Raw genomic sequence first — 20560 nt, 5'->3', positions numbered from 1 at the left:
CTCTTGTTATACATGCATTTGTTTTAGCATTTTCCTCAATAATCTACATCAGTGATGTCATGCACTTCAGAAGTTCATGTACTTAAAAACTTCTAATCTAGGAGCCCAAGTAGAGAAAACCCAAGTGGCTGGGATAATATTTTGAAAAATTAAAGTGTATATTTTCTACTAAGATAATGAGGATAATTTTTTTAAATTGAAAATGTTGAGAGATGACAAATACTTGCATGTGAGATTACTGTTTAGTATAGATAATTCCAAAGGACAGGGAGTGAACAATACAATATGTAAAACAATGCAATAGGTTTCTACATGTTTTCTAAAGGCCTTTAATTCCAAGTTAGTGCCAATTTCTCAAATCTTTATTTAGAGAGTATTCCAAGAGAGCTATAAAAAATATATTATATACTTAATATTATATTATAATAATATAATAAATGTTATTATAATATGATATTACTAATTATAGAAAAGTAACTAGAACATTTCATGTTGAAATCTTTGATTGGCACCTCTTCCCCCTTGGTTTCTCCCAAAGAAAGGTTTTATGGAATGCTTTGGGAACTAGGAAAAGACTTCACTAGACTATCTTTGATTCTTTGGTTTCACTAGCTAAAATCTTGACCTGAAGATTTTATCTTCTCCTATGTTTTCAATTATCACCCAGACAAAAATGACTCTTAGATTTGTATCTCCAGCCCTGATCTTTCTTGAACCTTGGATATGCAACTCTTTAGAACCATGCCTAGCAGTCCTTTACCCCATTCATCTAAAGTCCAAGGTCTAGAACTAAATTCACTCATTTATTTCTTTTTTCCTCAAACTCATCCATTTCAGTCTATCATTCTATTTTGTAATTTCAGTCATTGTATAAATTTTTTTTTAAGGACTGAAAAGCTTTTTTTTAAAGTGTTTTTCCCCTATCACAGAGGTAGAAATGTTTCCATTTCACTTGTTGCTCTTCTAAGGGAAGGAACAAAGTTGAATGACAAGGAGATGAACAGGGTGGCTGCAGGAGGAATTGTAAAGAAAAGGAGCTACCACCTTGGTTGGCTGAGATAATAAGTGGGTAAGGATTCCAGCACCAGATGCCATTTCAGAAGGAGGTCAGTGGTCTAAAGCCATTGCTCCCACATTCCCAGCATCTCAGGGGAGTGAGATGTGGGTGTGGTACCCCTTCTGGATGTATTGCAGTGTTTCCAGCCAGCATGACCACATGCATATGGACACTAAGAATGCAAATAATGTCACCGTGACATCTGCTGCAATGTCCATCTTGGGGTTTTGCTCACAGCCTGGCTTAGGCCTGGTAGCTGGCTGGCCCTGGGCATACTCTGTTGAAGTCTGAGCACATTCTGTGCTTCCTGGTCCTCTCCAGGCCATGCTTTGCTTCTCCCATCTATGTACCCCCAAGTGGGAGGCTGCAGCTGCTGCTACTCACGGCCTGTTTCCGTGGTCTCTTTCCATGACAGGGTGAAGAGTGAGAATATAGACTGACAGCTGACACTGACTGGCTCTTTGTCTTCTTGTCGAATGGAACATATTAGGGGCAGTTGAACTAACCCAACTTTTTATATTATTCTTCCTTCCAACGTCTAAATTTCTCTTAGAGGCTGAGAGCATAGATTCTGTAACCAAGTTATCTGGGTTCAAAGTCTATGTTTACCATTTTATAAGCTATGTGAAAATGGGGCAGATTATACAACCTCTCTGTGCCTCAGTTTTCTTATCTATTCAAATGGAATAATAATATTTATCTCATGGGGTTATTATAGGAGTTAATTAAATTTATATACATAAAGAACTGAGAATAATGCTTGACCTATAATGTATTGCCTATTACAATTTTATTACTGGAAAGATATTCACTCCATAGCAGTGATCCATACCACAAATGAAATCTATCATTTCTAAGAGAGGTGTTAACTAACAATAGCTAACATTTGTTAAACATTTTAAGGCAGTACATTCACATATTTCACTAAATCCTGTGCAGTAGATAAAGCAGAGGTTTTTGTTATACCTAATAGAGAACACTTAGAGAGATTTAATGACTTATCTAAGATCATAGAGTTTGTAAGTAGAGTCAAAATTTAAATTCAAGGCCTTTTGACTCCAAATTTCATACTCTATTATATCTAGCTGCTTCAATTTTTATTGATCTCTTCAGTCGATAATTGTTTAGTACTGACTTGGTACTGGAACAGGTGAAATAAAATTGTCTGTGATAAAGAAATAGCCACCAACCAAAAGACTCAAGGAGACAAACTAATTTACAGCCATCTACCCAAAAGCTATACTCCTTGAATGTATACAATTTAAATTGTCATAAGTTGAATAATGGATTGAATGAACTTAGTATTTAAAGATACATTTTTAAGAAAATGACTTCCTAAATCAATTAGAGTTTGGTCAGAAAGTCAGAAGATTATTTTAAATATTTTAGCAGGAATGGATTTAATTAAAGAAACTATGTTCCTATAAAACTATTAGAAGGGCTTTGGGAGTGAAAGTCACAGAGATCCTCTGCTGCTTTTAGGAAATCTATCAGTTTTAAAACAATCAAATCTCAGGAATTCACCTGGAACCCACTGTACATCTCATTCATGTCTTCCCACAAGTCTCTACCTACAGCTTCCAGAGGAGGAGTAATGATGACTGATTCTCTCCTACCATTGAAATTTCATACCAGTGCCTTTCACTGGCTGCATCTGAACCAGAACTCCGCTGGCAAAGGGGTCTAGGAAATGTAGTTTCTGGGAGTCCAGCTCTGTGATACAGGGAATAAGCTTGGAAGAGCAAGGATAATGCTGAGTATCAATAAATGTTATATGGTGTCTCTCCCATTGATTTGTAAAATGCCTAATAATGGGGATGATGTTTTCTTCAGGTCCAAGAGACTAAATATTATTTAACAGAGATAGGTGTCACCATTGTCTAGTCTCACTCAAAAAAAAGAGCTAAACGTTTTTTCTTTGTCATCTTTTTAATGACATTAAAACTCCCACAGATGTTATTTGAAGATATCACTTTTAGACAGTTGAGCCCATATAAAGGATGATGTCCATCTGTGTCTCAGAAGATCTTGGGGTTTGGGATGTTGTTATTTGTGTTAGACGATAAATACATGGGTGACTTGCTAGTAGCAGTCAGGGGAAAGGCCTCACATCATGCATTGCTCATGTGGCTTCCGCCCTGGGGATGGGTTGTAGTCTATGGAATGACCAACTGGAAACAAACACCTGATCCCCATGCAATTTGTACTGATCTCTTTGTGCCAATTCTTTCCTCCCTGTGAGGTGCTTTGGTCCATCCCCGCCCCCGCCCCGGTCTTCAGGTGCATGTGGCGCATCCCACTCTTTTTTCTCCTCCCACCCCCAGTCCAATGTCAATCTCTAGGGACAGGGGCCATTAGCCATGGTCTCTCTCTATCTTATTTCCAATTCCAAACTGACACAATGCCCAATTTCCTTTTAGTTCTCAAGGGCTTTTCCTTTCTTGACCAAACCTGGCTCTAACAAATAAAAATTGTTGACTTTGGAAATAATTGTTTCTAGTACAAGCTGCAAGAATTTTGGGAGTCGAAAACTACACATTAAATATTTCTATATAAAAATATTTCTTGAAAAAGACCCCAAATTTATATAGTCACTTGATTTATGATTTCCTGTGAATCAACAAGGAAAAGAAAAATGACTGAGTTCAAAAACATATACAAATATATATATATATATATATATATATATATATAGAGAGAGAGAGAGAGAGAGAGAGAGAGAGAGAGAGAGAGAGAGAGAGAGATTTGAGCAGCAGGCACTACATAAAAGAATATATAAGGGCCCATAACCACATAGAAAAATATTCAACATTATTAGTCATCAGAATAATACAAATTAAAACCACAATAGTATTTCTATCGAAATACTAAAAATTTTAAAAGATGTGAAAAATCAAGTGTCAGCAAGGTTGTGAGGCCATGTACCTCTATACATTGTTACTGGGAATATAAAAATGGTGCAGTCACTTTGGAAACTACTTGTCAATACCTACTTAAGCTAAACATACATTATTTTCCTAGATATAATGCCCAAGAGAAATAAGTGTTTACATCCAACAAAAACATTCACAAGAATAGCCACAGATGCTTTATTCATAATAGTCAGAAACTGGAGGTAACTCAAATATCATCAACAACAGGATGGATAAAGAAATTGTACTATATATATCTCTATGTATCTATCTATCTATATATATGCACACACACATATAGTTTGTGATATATATAATTTGTAATCTATATGTAAAAGACAATAAATGAGTATATAAAACATTTTAATGATTTAATGTGGAATATTGAATATATATCAGGACAAAAAAATAGAATATGCATCACAATAATAAATATATAAATATATAAAAATGGGATATATATATCACAATAATAAAAAAGAATGAACTACTGCTCTATCAAACAACATAGACAAATCTCAAAGACATTATGTTGAATGAAAGAAGGTAACAACAAAAAAATATATATATATACACTAAGAAAAAATATATATATACACTAAGATTGCTTTTATAGGAAATTCAGAAACAGGGAAACAAGTCTATGGTGATAGAAGTTAGCCTAGAAGTTACCTCTTGAGAGTGGGTGAGTGTTGACTAGGAAGATGCCAAGGGAGCTTCAAGAGTTTGTGGAGTTTATGTCTTAATACGGGAGGGGGCTATGTGTATATACACTGAAAAAGCCACTGAATTATGTACTTGAGATGTGTACTTTTACTGTACTACACTTACTGAAGCCATGTTACACCTGAACTTAAAAAGAAGGAGGAAAGAGCCTATCTGGGAAATTTAAAAGGTGCACATCAAATATTTCTCTCTTATTTTTCTTTCATAAAAATTTTAATTCTTCTCCAAGAAATGCATATATCTCTGATTGACAGGCAGACAGGCCACAAACAAGAAAGCCTAGAAAAACGCACATTTGCTATACACACACGCATACATACACACATACATACGTAAACATATATGCATGTACCAGGCTAGGTGGTAGAGGGGAGAAAGAAAGAAACACTAGCCAGGCTGCCCTGTAGAATTCTAGCACCCAGAAGAGTGTTTTACACACACAATAACAAATAAACACTTGTTAATTGTTGACTCTTTATCAGCTGACCAGGCTCTATTAAAGCCAAAGATACCAGTATAATTACATGGAGGTGCATATGCTGATTTTACAGATCTCCTAGAGTGGACTTCTTCACTCAGTGTAGAGCTGGGTGCTGGGCTCAGAGTTGCTGTTCTTTCTTGCTCACCTTCATGTTGGTCAGGATAGCCCATGGAGACATGGGTTCACTTGATTGCTGCCTCTCTAGCTTGGGAAAGTCGCTTTGATATAAAACTTTCTGGCATGCCTCCTACTTCCCTTTCTACTTTGCTTGGTGGGTAAACTAGACATGCTACATTTGAACACCCCTATCATCAGCAGACAAGCTTATCTTAGTCGAGCCACAGACTTAAAAGTACCTGCACATTTTGTTTTGGAAAATCCATCCTGTGTCTACAGGAATGAACATCCCCTCCCATGAACTTCTAATAAATATCTGGAAGATCTCAAGGAATGAACTTTGGCTGACCCACTTGTGCACATCTTTGAAATCTCTCCCGTACTTTCTGTGGAGCTGAGCGAGTGGTCTGAAAACCCTTGAACACTTTTGTGAACTATAAATTCAGAGAACTGTTAGTTTGGGGATTTGAGGAACAGATTTCAGGAAGTAGCAAGGAATAATCATGTTTTGGGTCATTTCATCATTGTTCATTCCCAAGAGTTTACATATGTTCTCTGCTATATCCCTACAGATCTGCATTTCCTGTTGGAAGGAAAGGAACCAAGTCAGTATTCTATTTGCAAATGATATTAATCAAAATTGTATTTTAAGTGACAGCTCTTGGTAATGTGGGGATAGCTCCATCTCTCACAGAAGATCTATTCTGTCTGCTTGAATGTGAATGTAAAGCAATGTATGTCCTCTCTGCATGAAGAATCATCTCATAAATACATATTCCCCTCACATGTGGCACATCTTTCAGCCTGTGTTATGTGTGCATTCAGAGGAACAGCAAGCAGTAGCTTTGAGTTGCATGATCAAGATGATGTTATTTTAAGAATTTAAGGGTTAAACCTCAGCTCAGAGTCATGCTTAAAATGGATAGATTCTATGTCTAGCAATTGTAAAATGGGAATTCTTTGCTTGATGAGTTTATTTCATCATTTCAATGGGGTGGAATAAACGGAGATAGTGATAATTAGGGAAAGAACCATTCGTTTTTCTCTGTACAGAATCCACAGAATCTGCAGATTTGGGGTTCTAGCCTAGAAGTAGAATCCTCTGGCATTTGAACTTGTTTATTTTGGTCAAAAATGTGACTACAGGGGAAAAAAGATTAGAAGAGTTTTTGAATGACTTCCAGAAGCATCTTAGACATCAAAGGGGTTATATAAAACATTTTAATGATTTAATATAAATGAACCGGATATGGATATGTTTTTTTAGAAATACAAAGGGTTTAAAATTAAAGAAGAAATGCTTACAGATAGGGTTTCTGATCTAACTGAATAAAAAATATTTCTAAGACTGATTTAATTCTGGGTTGAATTGAACAAGATACCTTATTTTTCCTAATAATTAGTAATTTGATATATATTTTCACTCATATATCAGCTAACAGTGTTTAAATACAAATCATCTCTACTCTTTTATTGAAAATGCTGAGGCTACCATGGTAACATTAGATTTCATTTTCTTCACACTAAATAGCAATACTATAACAGCTCTAAAAAATAATTTGAAATGTGAGTGTTAGCAGAAATTACGACACATTAAGGCAGAGTTTGCAAGCTCATGGCCCATGGCAAAATCTACTTGGTATTCATGTTTTATTTGGCCCATAGAGCATTCAAAATATTTTTAATTATCTGCCAGCATTTAAAAATCAGTTGATATGATCAAAAGTTGAGTTCTTGTTTCTTTTGACAAGTAGAAAATCTGGCTACAGTGACTCTGATTGCTGTATGTCTGCCTCTTCAGAAAGTGAGTTCTCCAGTCTGCCAGAGCACCCCCATCCCCTTCCCCAGCCACTTCAAGCAGTGGCATCGCCTGGCCCCTCTAGACTTTGAATGTATGATCCATACTGAAGAATAGAAGTAGAATGTAACACCCCCTGAAAGCCGCATCCTTCTTAAGAAAGATATGGAGAATTTCTGCTCTATGTTCTTCAAATGAAAAATCAACTTTGGGTTATTCAAGGTTTGAATAATTCTCAAATGCAAGTTCTTTGCTTCACTAACACTACTAGATCTTAGAACTCCCAGTTTGTTATTCATAGACCCTTCATTAAGGGGCGGGAGAACCACAGGAAGCCACATTTCTGCTCAACATTTTAAATTTTGATTCAGCTAATGAAAGAGATAAACCTTGAAACTAAAATTAACTTATGAATTAATTATAACAATTATTTCTCCAAGTTCTGTCCTTAGCCACTGAAAGTTGAAAGCTACATATTTCACTGGGCTATGTAATTATTACCTGTAATCTTTGGTAGACAAAGGTAGCAACTGGTTATGTTGGCCCAAGTTTTGGCTTAGTTTAGACATTGTCCTAAAGAGGATAAGATAATGAGATCAAGTGTGGCATGAACCAGTTACATTTTATGACCACAGAAAGTACCCTTAGAGTCAAGCCAATCACTTTGCATAAGTAAACTTCTTATTCTAAAGAAATAAGAAGTTAGCAAGTATATCTGAATCACTATGGAAACCCACCATTATCATGAATAAATAACTGAACACACAGTTGTAAGTGGAAAAATGTCATCTTATAATAGGATTAGCCTATTTATACATGCTTCATAACCTTGATTTGAGTAAAATGGCTAAGGTTATGCAATAAGTCCAGTTATAACTCACAAGACAGCCATTAATTACATCATAGAATCAGTCCACAGGATAAGAGTGCCATAACCACAGGGTTAGAACTTAATGACATTAGGTCAAGCTGACATTTGATTTCAGTAGAACTCAAAGCTAAAAAACAAAAGTTGATGCCTAATGTTTGCCAAGAGTCACCTTTCTGGCATGACCAGAGTCAGTGTTTGGTCACAAACTATTTTTCCTTGAACTAAAACTGATGCAGACAAGACTCACTGTTGCACCACCATGTGACAATACAATTATCTGGTCTAGTTGTGCTTCTCCTTGATCATTTTGTATGTAAATCTTACTACTATTGCTCTACAAAAAATTCTTTGAAATTGCTTCTTCTCTCCATTGTGCAAAGCTTAACTGAAGAGCAGTCCTTGGTGTCCCTTCTCAGTGAGAATACTAGGGGCAAGGCAAGAACTTCGGGTTAGACATTCGTCCCTGAGGAGACAAACAGTTGTAATTTGCTACCATAAAGACGTGTTTGTTTCCCCATTCTAAATTTATCCAACAAATATTTATTGACTATATACTCCAAGCCAGATGTAATTCCTGAACTATCACATTTAAATTAGTTAAGCAGCTATTTTTCAATATGTCTAGTGATGCAAAATAAAACTCTCACTCTGTAACCCTTGCTGATAGACGACCTTCCACATAATGATATACTTTCCCAAAAGTTTTCAGACTTATTCACAACATATCTATTGACTTAACATTACTAATTAATATTTTTCTGTTCCTGAAAACACTTTACAAGAACGTATTATGGATAGCAGTCAAATCACCATTTGGATGCCCTTTAATTTTCTTACAAATGAGTTAAATTCATTCAGTAGGAATATTTTTGGTGGGTATCTTGTCCCCTCATGGAGAAATAAGATAATTCCTGTTATTTTTAACACTTTCTTCCACCCAAATCTGCACATTTGTTCTTTTGTCATTACTAATTTATGATGTGTGGGCCAAACATATCTCAGGGACGGTATTTTCATTGTTGGCTCTCGCAGTCTATCTCAGTAGTCACCATAGCTGTCCAGAGTTGCAGAAAGATTGATATAAAACAGGAGATTCCAACCAGTAAACTACCAGGCGAGGAATCAGATAAGGAAGCACAATGCCTCTGTAATGGGGTCCTCTCATGATGGGGACATCATAGCATCATGCTATGACTTTGCATGTGACTTTGGTTCCTCATAATTCAGACCTACAGCACCCGACTTTAATGAATCTCTTTAGGCATTCATAGGACTTTCCAAAAAAGACATCTTACAAGGTCTTCCTATAACTCAAGTGCACATGGAGAGAAAAAGAATATTGTAGGAATGTTGAACACCAGAAACTTGGACACAAGAAAATCCAAGAAAAGCATGAGAAAAGAAAATTCTTCCACTTTTTCTCAGTCTGGATGCTTGGTTACTTTGACATTCAGTATGTTGTTATGAGATCTGATGTATTGTGAGGTGATAGTGAAAGTTAACTTCTAGTGATTTTGGTTAAAGATGGACCTTACAGAGAAATGAGGTGCACAGTACATTGACATATGTAATCGAGTGGAGAAATAAGTATTAATTTGGACCCCAAACTTGATAGTCACCTATACTTGTTTTCATTAGCAGACCTTTTGCTAAAAATTCACATGATAAGTGCAATTGAGACAAATGTGCAGGTGGGAGGCCCAGGAAGCAATTTCCATACCACACAGCATGAGAGGAAGAACACATTAAGTATATTTCAGCCTCGCAACCTGAATCGTCAGCTTTAAACCTGTGCAATGGCCTGGCCAGCTACCAAGAACTAGACTTAATTTTTACCCTTGAGTATAAATTAGTCCAGCATACTGACTGCAGGACTCCAGTACTCAGTCAGCTCAAACTCAGTGTGCCTAAACCCTACTACGCATGCACTGTAGCCAGGTCTCTTAAGCCCACCAGCTAATTAAGCTAACTTCCTAAAGGGAGAATTTCAAATGTATGGGGTTGTGTAGTAAATATAAGTGAAATGCTACTGAGATAGTAGACAGGAGAAAGTGTTGTATCTTTTCTAGAAGTCCGATATAATTTTATAAATACATATTTATTTAACACGCATAGGGTATAACTCACATCTCAAAAATAGAAATTACATTAAATCTTTACCTTATATTAAAAAGGTACTAAAGGAAATAATTATGTTTATCTGACTCAGACTAAAAAAATATTCAACCCAAAACTATTTCCGAAGCATTAGATCAGTTTATATGAAGTATAATTAGATTAATTACTCATTCTACTAAGGAAAAACTAATTCGCTATCCTGAATTTGTTACTTTTTTTTTTTTGCATAGTAGCAAATTCAAGAGTAGAATTATAGTGAGAACAGATAAAAAGTATATAGAAAAAAACCTCAGTAACCAGCAAGACACCTTGAGAATAATATAAAACATTGGTGTTAGGAAATGTGTAGGGAAATGAAGGGGGTTATCAATAAAATAGGGGTTAGGGATATGGGGAGAACATTGACTACTTTCCACTGGTACGATTTCACACTAGCTATCATGGGAACCGTGATGGTGCTTTGTTCTTGTGACAACCTCATAAAGAAATAAGAAGATATGGCCGAATGTTAAAACTAAACAGGAAGATGTCGGTGACATGGTGTGAACCAGAAGGGAGAATTAAATGGCAGCTTCCAAAAGCTTAGTAAATGTCATTCCAAACAAAAAGAAGTCGAACTGGGAAATGAACCCAGTGAGCCTTTCTATAGATAGCTGGAAAGAGAGACTTGTGCAGTGAAAGGAAAGGTTTAATATAGTTTAAGTTTGATAAGTTAGAGTAGGAGGCTGAAACCAGTAAATTGAGGTGACAAAAAACAAATTGTAAAAAGTTAATGTAGGAGAGAATAATCAAATTCACAGCAGAGCCGCAGTTGGCGGGGCTTTGAGGAAAGACCTGAGAGTATGGTGAATAATAAACTGAACACATGTGAGCGATGTTGCCTGCCCTGGCAGATGCTATGTAAAGGAGCAGTGGGGTGAATTCTAGCTTGGCTCTGCAGGCCTCACCTGGGGGTGAAAGCAGCTGACACTGTAAGATACTTAAGACATGAATGCACAGAAAAAATTGAAAATACATGGGTGAACCTAGGCCAGAGGAAAGAAGTCATAAGTGGGGTTTTTGCAACTCCATAGATTGAATCAATAGAGGCACCCTTGGAAGCATCATTTTTCAAATGTATGTACATGGAAATTTTACCCTATTTTTTGAGCTATCAAGTTAACTTTCCAAATTCATAAATGCTGGTAGAGGACATGGAGATGCCTGGATCAGAGACAAAAGACATTACTTACACCCATAGCTATAGCTTGGGAGTCATGATTTTTTGTGTGTGTCAGTTACCTCAGCTGGACATCCTACAGGGATGACATGAGGAGGCTCGGGTTACCTGCACATTTAGTGGGTTATACTGTAGGAGAGGAATCTTGAGCTTAGGAACCTGGATCTTTTTAATGGGCTGCAAACAAATCTGCCCCTTGCTCCAAAAGGAGACGTCTCTATCTTCCAAGACCATCTCTATACCAATATTGTTTGTGCGATTCATCCACATTGCTGCATGTAGTTTTAGATTATTTATTCTTATTACTATATAGTATTCCATTTATAAACATTTTATACTTTTTTAAATCCAATCTACTGTTGATGGCCATTGAGTAATCTTCAGTTTCAGGTTATTATGGATAGTGTTGCTTTGAATACCATAGTACAGGTCTTCCAATAAATGTAAGAATGTTTATCATTCACTGTACTCTCAGGTCTCAGGTGGAATGCTTGGGTCATATGGTATGCTTATATTTAACTTTAACAGATGCTGCCAAACATTTTTTTTCCAAAGTGGTCAAAGCAATTTACCCACCTCAGATGTATATGAGAGTTCTGGTGACTCGACATCCTTGCTAACTCTTGATATTTTTGCATCTTTTTTATATAAGCCATCCTAGTGGCTATAAATGACTATAAATGAGTGTTAAGTTCAATGTGGTTTAAACAGGAAGCAATTTGATTTTTCTAGCCTCTGCTTTCAACCACGCTGTCAAACTCTACTTTCTCATCACTTAATAGTATCTTGGGAAAATCCCGTAAGTTCTAGGTCCTTTTCAGTTATTAAAATTTAGTTTGGTTCACTTAAAATTTTTAGTGTCTATCTGATTCAGAGCTCTTTCCCTCTAGTTCAGACGTGTCTTGTGGCTTAAGAGGCTTGGAGTGGAGAGACATGTGGTCTTCTCTTTACAGACTACCCTCACCTCTCTTGTATAGGTCCTGGTTCTGGTTTGAAGGCAGGGAAAAGAGATACAGCTTTTATAATGTCTTTCTAATTAGCTATGTGAGCTCACAATCATCTCTTGTTGGTTGTGGCTGCTTATCCAGCTCTCATTGGTGAGGAGTAATGGGGAGTATATCTGATCTTTGTCCCTGCCTCCTGGCGTAGAACTTCAAAAACTCTTGGAATTTCCTGAGTAACAGGGGTGCTTTTGTTATGCCAATGAGATGACTCTGGTGGGTTCCTAGGTAGCTTCAGGTTGGCAGCTGGTCACCAGAAAGACCAATCACATAATTAGAGAATTGGAACTTTTGTCTAGTCTGACTTCCCAGGAGGTAAGAAGAGCTGGAGATTGAGTTAAATCATGATTTAATCAATAATGATTATGCAATGAAACCCCAATAAAAACTCTGGACACCCATGCTCAGTGGCACTTCCTGGTTGGTGAACACACTGATGGGTTAGCAGGGTAGTGTGTCATGATTCTGGGCAGAGAGGGCATGGAACCTCTGCACTTCCTCCCAGACCCTCTCCTGTGTGTGTCCTTTATAATAAAGCTATCATCATAAGTATAGTGCTTTCTTGAATTCTGAGAGTTATTCTAGTGAATCATTGAACCTGAATGGGTCGTTGGAACCACCAAATTAGCAGCTAATTAATCAAAATTGTAGGTGGCTTGGGGACCTCACATACAGCTGGTATCTGAAGTAAGAGCGATCTTGTTGGGGACTGTGCCCTTGAACCTGTGGAGTCAGATGCTAACCTAGGGTGATTAGCATCAGAAATGGACTGCAAACAGTACAACTGCTTTGTCACCAATATCTCTATGGTCAGTGTCCAGAGGCTGGCTCCGTCATGACTTGATATTGAGTTCCACAGAGGCCTGTGAGACATTTCTTGAAAATGAAAAATCTAGCTCTAGCAGGACCACTTCCAACTCCTTCAGCTCTCAACACCAGCAGTCTGCTGTCAGTCTTTTGCTGCTAGAATACCCTGGATAGCAAACAGTCCTCTTAGGTGAGAAATTGACAATGCAGTTCAAGTCCAGGTCCCTTTCTCTTTATCCATGAGACCTCCCAACCCAGGAACTTAACATGAGGCAGTGCAGAGAACTCCAGCAATGCCTCATTCTCCCACTTTGCCATCCCTCTCATTACGGCACAGGGGCAGTGTATCCAGCCTATTGGCTAAGCCAATGTCCAATCTGGGACATGAAATGCCAGTCACCCCTTCTTGAAGGTGCTCTGAAGTCTTTACAAATAATGTTCTTGGGGCTTCCCCACTCCCCACTTGGATTTAGAAAGAGAAATAATGCCCCTGTCATATACCTATGCTCTCCCCTACTCCCACCAAATTAAAGTTTCTAGCAACTCTCTTCTCAGTCTCTTTATATGGGCTGTGGAGAGATGCTTGACTGGTGACAGTAGGGCTTGCTCTGTCAGCTATTAGTAAAACCAGCAGAGAGATGCCTACCTGTATGAGAATCTCTCACTAGAATATACAGGGATGTAGAAACTCTTGTTTTCAGCTTTAAGCTTCAGCCATTATTCCTGAACAAACAAGTTCTTTTATGAATTAACAAAAAAGCAAACAAACAAAAGTCAGATCAATCAACAATATATTTTGAGCACCTATTTCATGCATTAGACTATGGAATAAAAGTGGAAAAAGAATCACAGGATTGAATGTGAGGGACCTTGGTAGGGAGGATAAATATCAATAATAAGAGATAGGATTTGGAAGTTGAAGATGAGAGAATTGGTCCTCATTGGGGACTAGATGTAATTTTACACTGGCAGTTTATCCAGTTCTCCCCGCGACCCCCCTCCCCCACCATTTCCCCTGTTGTAGGACTAATTACAGGCAAGGGAAGGTGAACCCTACATAACTAAATTGGATTATTTTTATTGTTTCCACAGGAACCACCTCATGTGGGGAATGTTTATTCAGGGAATGTGCTGTGTTTGTATTCATTTCACCCATCTGTCCACAAGAGTGATTGAATTTTATGTCCCATAACTTTAATACCATGAAATATGCTTGAAATACGTTGACTTTAAACAGGATATGGATTTCAAAACTCCTGAGCGATCCCTTTGCACTAACCTCCCATGTTCTCGTGTTCTGTCATTATGTAGTTGATCTTCCTTGACCTACCATTCAGCTTTTAAAAAACATAGAAGGTCAAAGGCCATTTGCAAACCCCTACCATGGGATTTGGGATCAGCCTTTCTGCCTGTGGTCATCACCCTAAAGAGGGCTTCTGTTCACGCTGTGGGTCCCGGAAGGGAGTAGAACAGCAGGCAGCACAGTGTCATGGTTGGGAGCTCAGGCTTAACCTGGGTTCACATTCAAATGCCACCACTTAGCAGCAGCTCAGTGGCCTTGGGAAGCTGCTTATGCTTTCTGACCCTCCATTACATTATTTGTACAATGGCTGTAAAAATACTACCTCCCTAACAGGACCGTTGGGAGGATTAGATGAGATAATGCATGTAAATCCCCGAGGGCAGTGCCTGAGACATAATAGTGCTTAAAAATATGACATGCTATCCTGAATAGAGGGGTGTGGGGGCGGTGAAGAAGGAATGCTCTTAGTAAACGTATACAGAGTCACTACAAATTTTATAAGTGCTGTAGCATTTTTGTGGACTGCATTGTCTCCAAAAGGGATATATAGCTTTTCATTAGGTTGGAGGGCCTTCTCCATGAAGAAGGAAATTATCTCATCAGGGTTCATGTTCTGCGGTTGCAGTGCCTGCTGATGTTGATTTAGCTCACTTACAAAGCCACACACCACGCAGCAGCGTTCATCGTCCTCCACATTAGCTTATTAATCCTCCAGTTATTCCTCCATGGTTCAAGGGCATATTTGCTTTCCAGTGCAGGCACCAAGAGGTGAAATAACGTGCCCCAACAGAGACTGAGAGGGAGTGGCTGAGTCAGCTCTGTTTCTCCTATGGCCCCACCACAGTTGGAGGTTTCATTTGCAATGAAGACTTTTGTTCTCTAAAATCGATGTCTTAATTGTAAGGTTTTTATTTGCTAATTGAGAAAGAAGCAGTGGGGATACGAGTATAAATAGGACCAGTCACTTTCATGCCCTCACTGTCACTGGGTATAAAGAATTATATAACTTTCCAGCCCTCATTTCCATGTCTATACAATGCAGGACAAGGCTGAAACGATCTCAAAGTTCCCTTCCACGCAAACAGTCCATGTATGGTTCAAGCTTTTGGAGAGAGGAGATGGTCTCCCTTCTAATGACCTTAAAATCTTATTAAATTTGAAGAGATTTTAATTTTAGAATTTTCTTCATTATAATTAAATAATGCAAGTTTCGACCCAACAGCCAGTGACTGTAGAGCACTGCTCTGGGCATCTTTAGACCCAAAGGAAGCTCAAGGCAAACAATCAGAGGGGATCTCAGCTGCATCAAGGCTGAGCATCCTATCCAGGACCCACCCTGACCCTTTTGGCTTTGTCCAGTTACTGTGGGTGGTGCTGCTTCCTGCAGAGCTTCCTGGCAGCTGCTGCCCTGGGAGACCTGTGTCTGCGGGTTGCCAAAGACAGTGAGCTCATGGCATGGCTGCCTGGGCCAGCATTCGGCTCCAAGGGCTCTTTTCAGCAAAGGCTTGTCTCCATTCTCCTCTGAGGCAAATGTGCAGCTGGCTTAGGTAGCATCTAACTGTAGTATAATCACTCAACTGTTCTCTGAAAATGTTGGGGGCTCATTTCTACCCTCTTCAGCACCCCGACAATGCCTGTTGTTGTCTCTCAGAGCCACTTGTGGTAACATGCCACTCTTCTTCATAAATACATCCCTAAGGATGATGCTCCAGGAGGGGATTGGCAAGTCTGGGTCCATTATTCCAAAGTTTGCTTTCCCTGTGCTCGAGTTTCTGAGGGAAGAGTCCCTGGGTAGTTCTGCAGAGATTTTTAGAGGCTGGGTCTATATACCTCATGGACCCCTGCAAAGGAGAGTAGACTCCAATTTCCCCAGCCTCCCAACGGCCAGCTCTCCTGCAAGGGCAAATACTTGTATACTTAGATTGGGAATATTGGTTTCTGATGGGAAAAGGGATTAGGGACAGTAATAATAGTAAGAATACTATTGCTTCAGCATCTTGTGGATTGAGCACCTTAAGTGTTGAACATACTGATTATTATTACAATCTTGGAGACTAGAAAACTAGAGACCTAGAGGAATGCCCTTCTCAACACCACAAAGCTCATAAGTGGCAAAACTGGAATTTATATCAGGCTGAGTCTAGCTCAAAAGCCAGGAGGGAAGGTACTGCTGGCAGGGGCTGATGCTTACCCGGCAGACGAGCCCGGCAGCCCTGGAGGGACCATGCAGAGTCGTGTTTTATGGACCGTTGCTGTCCTTATGAAGGGCATGTGGGTGCGCCCTGTGCTATTTGTTCGCTCACTTGGGCACTCCCCTCTGCATACTCATCAGCTCCTACTTGAGGTAACTGGAATGGTGCTAAACCCTGCTCAGTTCTGGAGAAGAAAAGGGGCCTTCGAATGAAACTGCTGTTCTTCTGTAGAAAAGGCTCCCTGATTACCCAAAATGCCCTCTAAAATAAGCTACAGAAAAACCCTATGGAGTTGGGACCTGATGCTCTATGGAAGAATTAACCAGCATTTGTTGTACGTGCTCTGGTCTAGCCTCTGTGTTCTCAATCCTAAATTTTTCTATAGATCTCCATATTTCTTTCAAGTAATTTTAAATGAAAGTATATATGCAAAAGTGCACATATTCTAAGTATATGGCTTGATGACTTTTTTGTTGTTGTTGTTAACAAACTGAACACTCTTGTCCCAATCAGCACCCAGCCTGAGAAACAGAACATTAGTAATAACCCAAAAACCCGTATTTGCTCCCCATTCACAAAGGTGACCTATAGTCTAACTTCTGTCATCATAGATCAACTTTGGTTGTTCTTGCACTTTGTAAGTACACTATAAGTATATATATAAGTACACCAATATATATATGCTCCTTCATGTCTAGTATCTCCTGCTCAGCTTCACGTTTGTGAGATTTACTCATAGTACTTTATGAAATTGTGGGTCATTCGTTCTCATTGCTACCAAGCATTCCATTGTGTGGATATAGCAATTTATTTATCCATTCTTTAGTTGATACACATTGGGGTTTCCATTTGGGGCCTGTTGTGAGTAGTAATATGCCTTATTTTTTAAAAAGTATTTGATAAAGTCTCCCCCTGGGTGCTGAGTAATTAGGATTCCTCAGTTCAGTTCCTTGGATACTTGGGGTTAGCAGGTGAAGTTAGAAGTACTGGGAAGTGCACAGTGCTAAGTTTGTTTCAGCTCATGTCCTGAGATGCTACCGAAAATATCGTGGGAGCCCAATGTCTTCTCATGGCCAAGAATCCTGCCTGTTTCTGTCCCCCAGGGAAGACTGTGTTACAACCAAAAGTCTTTGAGGCAATTAGGAACATTATAATTAATGGCTCAGATCACTCAAATTTCATGATACAGTTGGAAGATGGAGATCTTGGTGTCTGTAGATTACATTCTGAGGTAAAACTCTGTGACCACAAGTTCAATGTTGTTTTCTGTAGCAAACATTTCAGGGAAGGCTGGGCTGTAGGCAACCTTGAACGGCTAGTGTTTTAAACTACATATTTTCGGTTATGGCATAGCTTGCAAAAAAGAACCGCATAAACAAAAGAGTTCTAAAGGTCATTAGTCTTTGGAAAATATCCAGTTACATACCCAACTGTGTTTAGAAAAGCAGAATGAAACCAATGGAGCCAGAGAATCTGATAACCGCAAACAGAGTATGGGGAAGAACACCATAAATGGAGGCTCCGGGACGCCTGATAACACTGCACCACGCACACAGCCATCTGAAACAGAAGGACATTTTAAGTTATTGCAATTGCATAAAATGATTTTTGCTTTCTTCCCTGGTTCTCATACCTTTTTTTTTTTTTTCTTACAATGGTGGTAATCGATATAAAAATTTTCTGACCTAATGGTATTAAAAAATTTGTTTTCTGACTCTTAAGTAACACATGGTCGTTGAAGCAAGATCAGGTCATGAGACATATATAAAGAGGAAAATAAAAAACACCATAAGCCCATCATCCAAGGTCAGCCTCTGCCAACATTTTGGTAACGTTCTCACAGTTGTTTTGATTTTCATCTCTCCCTCTCTCACATAGTTCATATATGTGATCCCCAACTTAATAATGGTTTGACTTAGAATTTTTCAACTTTATAGTGGTGTGAAAGTGATACCCATTCTGTGGAAACCATAGTTCGAATTTTGAATTTTGATCTTCTCCCAGGTGAGTGATACATGGTATGATGCTCTCTCGTGATGCTGGGCAATGGCAGTGAGATGATTTTGCCCAGTCGTAGGCTGATGCCAGTGTTCTGAGCATGTTTGAGGTAGGCTGGGCTAAGCTATGATGTTCTGTGATTAGGTACTAGATGCATTTTCAACTTACGATATTTTCAATTTATACTGGACTTATTGGGTCATAACCCTGTTGTAAGTCGATGAGCATCTGTAATTGGGTTCATACTGTATAAAAGCAGTTAAAATCCTCTTTATAACTTACTTTTAGATTGTGAATTTCTTCACATATCATTTAAATAGACTTGAAAAGCAGCATTTTTGTTTATCATTTGGATGTGTCAAATTTATTTAACTTCTTCCCACTCCATAATATTGGTGGTAATATTACCTACTTTGCTGGATTATGGGTTCCATTTTATCAGTTAGAGTCTCCCCAGAATATAATTTAAACATATGAAAATTACTCACATTAGTATAGAATGTGGCTATATGCTTTCTTTTCTGTTTTCTCTGAGGGAGGCAAAATTGCCATTTGTGGCTTTTCCTTTAGCAAACATGTCTGCTCACAATTGTGGTGAGAATCCATTTACTGGAATTCTCATTAAAAAGCCCATGAACTTGCTACCCAGAATCAAAAAGTCAGCCAGGAGGGGGTTCAGGGGGCTGGTATCCTGAGGGGCAGATGCAATGCCTTGGTTGTCCTCACCACTCTCAAGCCTGAGCATCTCTCACAGGAGAAACTGAACACCGCCACATCCTGTGTGTAACCGACAGCGTGAAATGGCATGAAGTGGACTAATGCATTACCCACAATGATACTATGAGATTATCATCTGAGCTTCTTTCCCCAAGCCGATTGCTCTTCTCACCTGACATCCAGGAGGTCTACTTCCTTCCCACAGCCCACAAACCAAATATGTGAAACTGATACCCAGGTTGGAGTTAGTTCCAGGGAGTCATAGGCAGGTTAGCAGCCCAGTACTTGCCCCTGAGAGAGGAAGGAAACTGACTCCTCAGAAAGGTGGGGTGGGTCTCCCTCTAGAATGAGAAAGGGACACAGCTCAGTCAGTCTGAGCAACACAATTGCTCATAGGATACAGGCTAGTCCTGGCGAGGTCTGAATGACCCTTATGATTTCGTCCAGTGTTCTATAGGTTTCAGATTCTGCCAATGCACCGTTGCCTCTTGGGAGGCAAGACTCAGAAGTCGCTCATTCTGTATACATGCCTACACACACCCCAGCTCTAACTTCAAGATGGCCAAGATGTCTATCCTTGATGTGCACACAGACAGAATGCAGTAAGGGTTAAACTACTCCTTCCAGCAGACATGTGTGGTCTCCCAGATGCCCATGTCCTTTTCCTGGTGTATAGAGCCCTGTCACTACAGCTCCGGGCTACTGGTGTTCTTTTGCTTCCCTTCCAGTTTCACTGCTGAACCAGCATTGTTGGCCTCTTCTCAGGCTCCCCATAGGATTGCTAATGTCTGCGCAGGAACATTCCTGCCACCTGGAGTCACCTCTCTGTATCTTTCCTTTTTGGTTCATTTTGGATCCCAGCAGGGCACTACGATTCTCTTCCTTTCTGTTAATAAAAATTAAGCAATCAATTTCCTTCCCCTCCATTACACTTAATTCCCTCTGTAACTCAATTATTATTGCAACTCTGGCAAGCGCTTTGCGAGGCAGATGGCAGGAAAGACACATTGCCAAAATGGGGGGCATTGTTTGCAGGGGAACATTGTGTACGTGGAGGTGATGACACTCCTTCCAAGGATAGATTATTTTTTCTAAAATCAAATTCACATAACTCTATTAATGTAATAAGTTTATGTAAGTGCTGCCAAGGTAATATATAAGCCCATGTGATAAACAATAGCAATCATTAAAAATACTTGATACATATTATATTTCTTATTCAGGGGTTGTAACTGGAAGTTAG

At 38.9% G+C, this 20560-nt stretch overlaps 1 long non-coding RNA gene across 5 annotated transcripts in view; it reads right to left on the bottom strand.

The window, feature by feature from the left end:
* Positions 1 to 20560, bottom strand: part of LOC107498718 — a 378194-nt gene that overhangs the window by 57650 nt on the left and 299984 nt on the right. For all 5 annotated transcript variants that reach the window (XR_004952474.1, XR_004952475.1, XR_004952471.1 and 2 more), the window contains one exon: positions 18029 to 18162. This is a non-coding gene — a long non-coding RNA (uncharacterized LOC107498718). The remainder of the gene's footprint in view (positions 1 to 18028; positions 18163 to 20560) is intronic.

The sequence above is a fragment of the Rousettus aegyptiacus genome, unplaced genomic scaffold (assembly GCF_014176215.1).
Source record: "Rousettus aegyptiacus isolate mRouAeg1 unplaced genomic scaffold, mRouAeg1.p scaffold_m13_p_8, whole genome shotgun sequence".
NCBI classification, from domain to species: Eukaryota; Metazoa; Chordata; class Mammalia; order Chiroptera; family Pteropodidae; genus Rousettus; species Rousettus aegyptiacus.
Note: the sequence above shows the minus strand (reverse complement) of the source record. Positions and strands in the feature narration are given on the sequence as shown.